A 9,600-nucleotide genomic window follows, 5' to 3' on the forward strand; every position below is an offset into this window, starting at 1 on the left:
ACCGGACGGCTTTCTCAGGTTTTTACTACATATGAACACTTTTCACATTCTCCCGTGCAACGCGGCTGCTAGTCCTCCTTTCATGCAAAATGTTAAGGTCCTAGCTCATGTCCAAGGCACCAAAACCAGCTGAAAAGTCAATAATTGATAACTAAAACTTGAATTGTACTACTTCTTACTGGCTATTACATCAACTTAGAAGCTTCATCTGTCTTCTACTATGGAGCTTTTAGTGTCTCCGCATACCGCAGCACGCGACATAGCTTTGCAGACGATAAATGTAACCGTTTCAGACAGAAGTGCGGCCAATGTGACGATCTGGCTTTAAGTCATTTCGATATCAAATGACGAAAACGGACGGATTTCTCAGGTGTTTACTACATATGAACACTTTTTACATTCTCCCGTACAACGCGGCTGCTATTCCTCCTTCCATGCAAAATGTTAAGGTCCTAGCCCATGTCCAAGCACCAAAACCAGCTGAAAAGTCAATAATTGATAACTAAAACTTGAATTGTACTACTTCTTACTGGCTATTACATCAACATAGAAGCTTCATCTGTCTTCTACTATGGTGCTTTTAGTGTCTCCGCATACCGCAGCACGTGACATAGCTTTGCAGACGATAAATGTAACCGTTTCAGATTGAAGAGCTTCCAATGTGACGATCTGGCTTTAAGTCGATTTGATAACAAAAGACGAAAACGGACGGATTTCTAAGGTTCTTACTACATATGAACACGTTTCACAGTCTCCCGTGCAACGCGGCTGCTAGTCCTCATTTCATGCAAAATCTTAAGGTCCTAGGTCATGTCCAAGCCACCAAAGCCGGCTAAAAAGTGAATAATCGACAACTGAAACTTGAATTGTACTACTTCTTACTGGCTATTACTTCAACTTAGAAGCTTATTCTGTGTTCTACTATGGTGCTTTTAGTCTCTCCGCAGACCGCAGCACGCGAAATAGCTTTGCAGACGATAAATGTAACTGTTTCAGAGAGAAGAGCGGCCAATGTGACAATCTGGCTTTAAGTCGATTCGATGACAAATGACGATACCGGACGGCTTTCTCAGGTTTTTACTACATATGAACACTTTTCACATTCTCCCGTGCAACGCGGCTGCTAGTCCTCCTTTCATGCAAAATCTTAAGGTCCTAGGTCATGTCCAAGCCACCAAAGGCGGCTAAAATGTGAATAATCGACAACTAAAAGTAGAATTGTACTACTTCTTACTGGCTATTACTTCAACTTAGAAGCTTCTTCTGTGATCTACTATGGTGCTTATAGCGTCTTCGCATACCGCAGCACGCGACATAGCTTTGCAGACGATAAATGTAACCGTCTCAGACAGAAGTGCGGCCAATGTGACGATCTGGCTTTAAGTCATTTCGATATCAAATGACGAAAACGGACGGATTTCTCAGGTGTTTACTACATATGAACACTTTTTACATTCTCCCGTACAACGCGGCTGCTATTCCTCCTTCCATGCAAAATGTTAAGGTCCTAGCCCATGTCCAAGCACCAAAACCAGCTGAAAAGTCAATAATTGATAACTAAAACTTGAATTGTACTACTTCTTACTGGCTATTACATCAACATAGAAGCTTCATCTGTCTTCTACTATGGTGCTTTTAGTGTCTCCGCATACCGCAGCACGCGACATAGCTTTGCAGACGATAAATGTAACCGTTTCAGACTGAAGAGCTTCCAATGTGACGATCTGGCTTTAAGTCGATTTGATAACAAAAGACGAAAACGGACGGATTTCTAAGGTTCTTACTACATATGAACACTTTTCACATTCTCCCGTGCAACGCGGCTGCTAGTCCTCATTTCATGCAAAATCTTAAGGTCCTAGGTCATGTCCAAGCCACCAAAGCCGGCTAAAAAGTGAATAATCGACAACTGAAACTTGAATTGTACTACTTCTTACTGGCTATTACTTCAACTTAGAAGCTTCTTCTGTGTTATACTATGGTGCTTTTAGTCTCTCCGCAGACCGCAGCACGCGAAATAGCTTTGCAGACGATAAATGTAACTGTTTCAGAGAGAAGAGCGGCCAATGTGACAATCTGGTTTTAAGTCTATTCGATGACAAATGACGATACCGGACGGCTTTCTCAGGTTTTTACTACATATGAACTCTTGTCACATTCTCCCGTGCAACGCGGCTGCTAGTCCTCCTTTCATGCAAAATCTTAAGGTCCTAGGTCATGTCCAAGCCACCGAAGGCGGCTAAAATGTGAATAATCGACAACTAAAAGTAGAATTGTACTACTTCTTACTGGCTATTACTTCAACTTAGAAGCTTCTTCTGTGTTCTACTATGGTGCTTATAGTGTCTTCGCATACCGCAGCACGCGACATAGCTTTGCAGACGATAAATGTAACCGTCTCAGAGAGAAAAGCGGCCAATGTGATGATCTGGCTTTAAGTCGATTCGATAACAAATGACGAAAACAGACGGATTTCTCAGGTTTTTACTACATATGAACGCTTTTCACATTCTCCAGTGCAACGCTATTGTTAGTCCTCTTTTCATGCAAAATCGTAAGGTCCTAGGTCATGTCCAAGCCACCAAAGTCGGCTAAAAAGTGAATAATCGACAATTAAAACTTGAATTGTACTACTTCTTACTGGCTATTACTTCAACTTAGAAGCTTCTTCTGTGTTCTGCTATGGTGCTTTTAGTGTCTTCGCATACCGCAGCATATCTTTGCAGACGATAAATGTAACCGTCTTAGAGAGAAAAGCGGCCAATGTGATGATCTGGCTTTAAGTCGATTCGATAACAAATGACGAAAACGGACGGATTTCTCAGGTTTTTACTACATATGAACACTTTTCACATTCTCCCGTGCAACGCGGCTGCTAGTCCTCTTTTCATGCAAAATCGTAAGGTCCTAGGTCATGTCCAAGCCACCAAAGTCGGCTAAAAAGTGAATAATCGCCAACTAAAACTTGAATTGTACTACTTCTTACTGGCTATTACATCAACATAGAAGCTTCTTCTGTGTTCTACTATGGTGCTTATAGTGTCTTCGCATACCGCAGCACGCGACATAGCGTTGCAGACGATAAATGTAACCGTTTCAGACAGAAGTGCGGCCAATGTGACGATCTGGCTTTAAGTCGTTTCGATATCAAATGACGAAAACGGACGGATTTCTCAGGTGTTTACTACATATGAATACTTTTTACATTCTCCCGTACAACGCGGCTGCTAGTCCTCCTTTCATGCAAAATCTTAATGTCCTAGGTCATGTCCAAGCCACCAAAGCCGGCTAAAAAGTGAATAATCGACAACTGAAACTTGAATTGTACTACTTCTTACTGGCTATTACATCAACTTAGAAGCTTCATCTGTCTTCTACTATGGTGCTTTTAGTGTCTCAGCATACCGCAGCACGCGACATAGCTTTGCAGACGATAAATGTAACCGTTTCAGACAGAAGAGCTTCCAATGTGACGATCTGGCTTTAAGTCGATTTGATAACAAATGACGAAAACGGACGGATTTCTAAGGTTCTTACTACATATGAACACTTTTCACATTCTCCCGTGCAACGCGGATGCTAGTCCTCATTTCATGCAAAATCTTAAGGTCCTAGGTCATGTCCAAGCCACCATAGCCGGCTAAAAAGTGAATAATCGACAACTGAAACTTGAATTGTACTACTTCTTACTGGCTATTACATCAACTTAGAAGCTTCTTCTGTGTTCTACTATGGTGCTTATAGTGTTTTCGCATACCGCAGCACGCGACATAGCCTTGCAGACGATAAATGTAACCGTCTCAGAGAGAAGAGCGGCCAATGTGATGATCTGGCTTTAAGTCGATTCGATAACAAATGACGAAAACGGACGGATTTCTCAGGTTTTTACTACATATGAACACTTTTCACATTTTCCCGTGCAACGCGGCTGCTAGTCCCCTTTTCATGCAAAATCGTAAGGTCCTAGGTCGTGTCCAAGCCACCAAAGTCGGCTAAAAAGTGAATAATCGACAACTAAAACTTGAATTGTACTACTTCTTACTGGCTATTACATCAACATAGAAGCTTCTTCTGTGTTCTACTATGGTGCTTTCAGTGTCTCCGCATACCGAGGCCACGCGACATAGCTTTGCAGACGATAAGTACAACCGTTTCAGAGAGAAAAGCGGCCAATGTGACGATCTGGCTTTAAGTCGGTTCGATAACAAATGACGAAAACTGACGGATTTCTCAGGTATTTACTACATATGAACACTTTTCACATTCTCCCGTGCAACGCAGCTGCTAGTCCTCCTTCCATGCAAAATCTTAAGTTCCTAGCTCATGTCTAAGGCACCAAAGCCAGCTAAAAGGTCAATAATCGATACCTGAAACTTGAATTTTACTACTTCTTACTGGCTATTACATCAACTTAGAAACTTCATCTGTGTTCTACTATGGTGCTTTTAGTGTCTCCGCATAACGCAGCACGCGACATAGCTTTGCGGACGATAAGTACAACCGTTTCTGAGAGAAGAGCGGCCAATGTCACGATCTGGCTTTAAGTCGATTCGATAACAAATGACGAAAACCGACGGATTTCTCAGGTTTTTACTACATATGAACACTTTTCACATTCTCCCGTGAAACACGGCTGCTAGTCCTCCTTTCATGAAGAATCTTAAGTTCCTAGCTCATGTCCAAGGCACCAAAGCCAGCTAAAAAGTCAATAATCCATACCTAAAACTTGAATTGTACTATTTTTTACTAGCTATTACATGAACTTAGATGCTTCATCTGTGTTCTGCTATGGTGCGTTTAGTGTCTCCGCATACCGCAGCACGCGACTTAGGTTTGCAGACAATAAATGTAACCGTTTCAGACAGAACAGTAGCCAAATAGACGATCGGGCTTTAAGTCGATTCGATATCAAATGACGAACACGGACGGATTTCTCAGGTTTTTACTACACATGAACACTTTTCACATTCTCCCGTGCAGCGCGGCTGCTAGTCCTCCGTTCATGCAGAATCTTAAGGTCCTAGCTCATGTCCAAGGCACCAAAAAAGGGTAAAAAGTCAATAATCGATAGCTAAAACTTCAATTTTACTACTTCTTACTGGCTATTACATCAACTTAGAAGCTTCATCTGTGTTCTACTATGGTGCTTTTAGTGTCTCCGCATACCGCAGCACGCGACATAGCCTTGCGGACGATAAGGACAACCGTTTCAGAAAGAAGAGCGGCCAATGTGACGATCTGGATTTAAGTCGATTCGATAACAAATGACGAAAACGGACGGATTTCTCAGGTTTTTATTACATATGAACACTTTTCACATTCTCCTGTGCAACTCGGCTACTAATCCTCCTTTCATGCAGAATCTTAAGGTCCTAGCTCATGTCCAAGGCACCAAAGAAGGGAAAAAGTCAATAATCGATAACTAAAACTTGAATTGTACTACTTCATACTGACTATTACATCAACTTAGAAGCTTCATCTGTGTTCTACTATGGTGCTTTTAGTGTCTCCGCATACCGCAGCACGCGTCATAGCTTTGCAGACGATAAGTAAAACCGTTTCAGAGAGAAGAGCGGCCAATGTGACGATCTGGCTTTAAGTCGATTCGATAACAAATGACGAAATCGGACGGATTTCTCAGGTTTTTACTACATATGAACACTTTTCACATGCTCCCGTGCAACTCGGCTGCTAGTCCTCCTTTCATGCAGAATGTGAAGGTCCTAGCTCATGTCCAAGGCACCAAAGCCAGCTAAAAAGTCAATAATCGATACCTAAAACTTGAATTGTACTACTTCTTAATGGCTATTACTTCAAATTAGAAGCTTCATCTGTGTTCTACTATGGTGCTTTTACTGTCTCCGCATACCGCAGCACGCAACATAGCTTTGCGGACTATAAGTACAACCGTTTCAGAGAGAAGAGCGGCCAATGTGACGATCTGGCTTTAAGTCGATTCGATAAGAAATGACGAAAACGGACGGATTTCTCAGGTTTTTACTACGTATGAACACTTTTCACATTCTCCTGTGCAACTCGGCTGCTAGTCCTCCTTTCATGCACAATCTTAAGTTCCTAGCTCATGTCCAAGGCACCAAAGAAGGGTAAAAAGTCAATAATCGATACCTAAAACTTGAATTGTACTACTTCTTACTGGCTATTACATCAACTTAGAACTTCATCTGTGTTCTACTATGGTGCTTTTAGTGTCTCCCCATACCGCAGCACGCGACATACTTTTGCAGATGATAAGTACAACCGTTTCAGAGAGAAGAGCGGCCAATGTGACGATCTGGCTTTAAGTCGATTCGAAAACAAATGACGAAAACGGACGGATTTCTCAGGTTTTTACTACATATGATCACTTTTCACATTGTCCCATGCAACGCGGCTGCTAGTCCTCCTTTCATGCAAAATCTTTAGTTTCTACCTCGTGTCCAAGGCACCAAAGATGTGTAAAAAGTCAATAATCGATAACATAACTTGAATTATACTACTTCAATCTGACTATTACATCAACTTAGAAGCTTCATCTGTGTTTTACTATGGTGCTTTTAGTGTCTCCGCATACCGCAGCACGCGACATAGCTTTGCAGACGATAAGTACAACCGTTTCAGAGAGAAGAGCGGCAAATGTGACGATCTGGCTTTAAGTCGATTCTATAACAAATGACGAAAACGGACGGATTTCTCAGGTTTTTACTACATATCAACACTCTTCACATTCTCCCGTGCAACTCGGCTGCTAGTCCTCCTTTCATGAAGAAACTTAAGTTCCTAGCTCATGTCCAAGGCACCAAAGCCAGCTAAAAAGTCAATAATCGATACCTAAAACTTGAATTGTACTACTACTTAATGGCTATTACATCAACTTAGAAGCTTCATCTGTGTTCTACTATGGTGCTTTTAGTGTCTCCGCATATCGCAGCACGCGACATAGCTTTGCGGACGATAAGTACAACCGTTTCAGGAGAAGAGCGGCGAATGTGACGATCTGGCTTTAAGTCGATTCGATAACAAATTACGAAAACGGACAGATTTCTCAGGTGTTTACTACATATGAACACTTTTCTCATTCTCCCGTGCAACTCGGCTGCTAGTCCTCCTTTCATGCAGAATCTTAAGGTCCTAGCTCATGTCCAAGGCACAAAAGCCAGCTAAAAAATCAATAATCGATACCTAAAACTTGAATTGTACTACTTCTTAATGGCTATTACTTCAAATTAGAAGCTTCATCTGTGTTCTACTATGGTGCTTTTAGTGTCTCCGCATACCGCAGCACGCGACATAGCTTTGCGGACGATAAGTACAACCGTTTCAGAGAGAAGAGCGGCCAATGTGACGATCTGGGTTTATGTCGATTCGATAACAAATGACGAAAACGGACGGATTTCTCAGGTTTTTACTACATATGATCACTTTTCATATTGTCCCATGCAACGCGGCTGCTAGTCCTCCTTTCATGCAAAATCTTTAGTTTCTAGCTCATGTCCAAGGCACCAAAGATGGATAAAAAGTCAACAATCGATAACAGAACTTGAATTATACTATTTCATACTAACTATTATATCAACTTAGAAGCTTCATCTGTGTTCTACTATGGTGCTTTTAGTGTCTCCGCATACCGCAGCACGCGACATAGCTTTGCAGACGATAAGTACAACCGTTTCAGAGAGAAGAGCGGCAAATGTGACGATCTGGCTTTAAGTCATTTCGATTACAAATGACGAAAACGTACGGATTTCTCAGGTTTTTACTACATATGAACACTTTTCACATTCTCCCGTGCAACGCGGCTGCTAGTCTTCCTTTGATGCAAAATCTTAAGGTCCTAGGTCATGTCCAAGCCACCAAAGCCGGCTAAAAAGTGAATAATCGACAACTAAAACTTGAATTGTACTACTTCTTACTGACTATTACATCATCTTAGAAGCTTCATCTGTGTTCTACTATTGTGCTTTTAGTGTCTCCGCATACCGCAGCACGCGACATAGCTTTGCAGACGATAAGTAAAACCGTTTCAGAGAGAAGAGTGGCCAATGTGACGATCTGGCTTTAAGTTGATTTGATAACTAATGACGAAAACGGACGGATTTCTCAGGTTTGTACTACATATGAACACTTTTCACATTCTCCTGTGCAACTCGGCTACTAATCCTCCTTTCATGCAGAATCTTAAGGTCCTACCTCATGTCCAAGGCACCAAAGAAGAGAAAAAGTCAATAATCGATAACAAAAACTTGAATTGTACTACTTCATACTGACTATTACATCAACTTGGAAGCTTCATCTGTGTTTTACTATGGTGCTTTTAGTGTCTCCGCATACCGCAGCACTCGACATAGCTTTGCAGACGATAAGTACAACCGTTCCAGAGAGAATAGCGGCAAATGTGACGATCTGGCTTTAAGCCGATTCGATAACAAATGACGAAAACGGACGGATTTCTCAGGTTTTTACTACATATGAACACTTTTCACATTCTCCCGTGCAACGCGGCTGCTAGTCTTCCTTTCATGCAAAATCTTAAGGTCCTAGGTCATGTCCAAGCCACCAAAGCCGGCTAAAAAGTTGATAATCGACAACTAAAAATTAAATAGTACTACCTCTTACTGGCTATTACTTCAACTTAGAAGCTTCTTCTGTGTTCTAATATGGTGCTTTTAGTGTCTCCGCATACCGCAGCACGCGACATAGCTTTGCAGACGATAAATCGTCTCAGAGAGAAAACCGGCCAATGTGACGATCTGGCTTTATGTCGATACAATAACAAATGACGAAAACCCACGGATTTCTCAGGTTTTTACTACATATGAATACTTTTCACATTCTCCCGTGCAACGCGGCTGCTAGTCCTCCTTTCATGTAAAATCTTAAGGTTCCACCTCATGTCCAAGCCACCAAAGCCGGCTAAAAAGTGAATAATCGATAAGTAAAACTTGAATTGTACTACTTCTTACTGGCTATTACTTCAACTTAGAAGCTTCTTCTCTGTTCTACTATGGTGCTTTTAGTGTCTCCGCATACCGCAGCACGCGACATAGCTTTGCAGACGATAAATGTAACCGTTTCAGAGAGAAGAGCGGCCAATGTGACGATCTGGCTTTAAATCGATTCCACAACAAATGACGAAAACGGACGGATTTCTCAGGTTTTTACTACATATGAACACTTTTCACATTCTCCCGTGCAACGCGGCTGCTAGACTTCCTTTCATGCAAAATCCTAATGTCCTAGGACATGTCCAAGCCAGCAAAGCCGGTTAAAAAGTGATTAATCGACAACTAAAACTTAAATAGTACTACTTCTTACTGGCTATTACTTCAACTTAGAAGCTTCTTCTGTGTTCTAATATGGTGCTTTTAGTGTCTCCGTATACCGCAGCACGCGACATAGCTTTGCAGACGATAAATCGTCTCAGAGAGAAAAGCGGCCAATGTGACTTTCTGGCTTTAAGTCGATACGAAAGCAAATGACGAAAACCCACGGATTTCTCAGGTTTTTACTACATATGAACACTTTTCACATTCTCCCGTGCAACGCGGCTGCTAGTCCTCCTTTCATGTAAAATCTTAAGGTTCCACCTCATGTCCAAGCCAC

The sequence above is a fragment of the Schistocerca gregaria genome, unplaced genomic scaffold (genome assembly GCF_023897955.1).
Source record: "Schistocerca gregaria isolate iqSchGreg1 unplaced genomic scaffold, iqSchGreg1.2 ptg000345l, whole genome shotgun sequence".
Lineage (NCBI taxonomy): Eukaryota > Metazoa > Arthropoda > Insecta > Orthoptera > Acrididae > Schistocerca > Schistocerca gregaria.